This window comes from Urocitellus parryii, chromosome 1 (assembly GCF_045843805.1).
Source record: "Urocitellus parryii isolate mUroPar1 chromosome 1, mUroPar1.hap1, whole genome shotgun sequence".
Lineage (NCBI taxonomy): Eukaryota > Metazoa > Chordata > Mammalia > Rodentia > Sciuridae > Urocitellus > Urocitellus parryii.
In genome coordinates, this window is record NC_135531.1 from 251,155,790 (window position 1) to 251,157,355 (window position 1,566).

Here is a 1,566-nt window from a genome sequence, read left to right on the forward strand (position 1 = left end):
TATATGAGGTGTGCTTGGATCAGAATAATAAGGGATTAATGAAAGAGATCATATAGTTCCTGCCTAGAATCATAAAATGACATGTTCAAGAATGTTGAGGGCTGGGGTTGTGGTTTAGTGGTAGAGCGCTGGCCTAGCATGTGTGAGGCACTGGGTTTGATCCTCAGCATCACATTAAAAAACAAATAAATAAAACAAAATCATTATGTCCATCTACAACTAAAAAATTTTTTAAAAAAAGAAATGTTGAAATTATCTGGTCCAGATTTAAGGTTTTTTAACAACAGTGAGATTGGAAAGCAGCTGGGACCTCGGGATGGTGACTTCTGTTGTAATGTCAACCCTGAGCGCCCTCATTTCTCAGGAGCTTGGCATCCAGAGAGGCACAATGACTGACTAACAGATAAGTTTGCCCACAACCTTTATTTCTGGTCCAGTGCTTCTACTACCACAATATTCTGGTCATTATTCAGTATTAAACATCCAACATAAGTACCAAATAACAAATTACCATGGTCTGAAAATAGCTTTGGCTCCTGTGCTAAAAATTCCAGGAATGGGGCTGACTTCAGATGCAGCTTGAGACCAGTTTCTTCCTCTCTGCCTCTTGAGTCAGCTTCTGTAGGATTGGCTTCCTCCTCAGATGGGCATTCCTCTCATGGTGTGAAAGTGGCTGCTAAAACATCTAGACGTAACATCCCTTCAGGTTAAGTCCAGTAGGAAAGAGCTTCCCTCTCTCCCTCTCCTCCTCTCCCTTTTCCTCTCCCTGTCTCTCCCTTTCCCTCTCTCCATCCCAGCAAAACCTTTACTGTGTCTCACTGGCTCTGATGGGTCATGCATCCGGTGCCAACCAATTACTACGGCCTGGGAAATGGATGAACTAATTGGCTGCGGATTAGGTCGCAAGCTCTCTCCTACTCACCTCCAAACCAGGGCTGAAAGTGAGGGAGGGGTGTTTTTTGTTTGTTTGTTTTTTGTTGTTGTTGTTTTCAAGAAAGCCTGGGTACTGTAATCAGAATTGTTGTAAATAAATGAATGGATATTTGAGAACCTTAAGCAACAAATGTAGTTATCAATAATTATTACAATTGTTGTCATATAGACTGTCCCTGACTTAGGATGGTTTCATCTATGATTTTTTTTTAACTATACAATGGTGCAAAAATGACACACATTCAGTAGAAACCAACTTTGAATTTTGAATTTTAACCTTTTCCCAGGCTAGCCAAATGTGCATACTATCTCTTTATGATTGACAATGGTAGCAAGCCACAGCTGCCCATCACTATGCCATTGTGAGGATTAACAACCAACACTCGATAGTACGGTACGGCTTGTCTAAAATATTTGGAAGGATAGGGGTATTCAATGCCTCTTCTACCAATGTAACTCTACATCACATACGACCACAAAAAAATGGAAAGTTATATCCATGTATATATGATTTGTCAAAATATGTTCTACTGTCATGTATAACTAAAAAGAATAAAATTTTTATTCAATCATTAAATAAATAAATGCATCTTCTATATAATGCTCTCAATTTACAATGAACTTATTGGAATG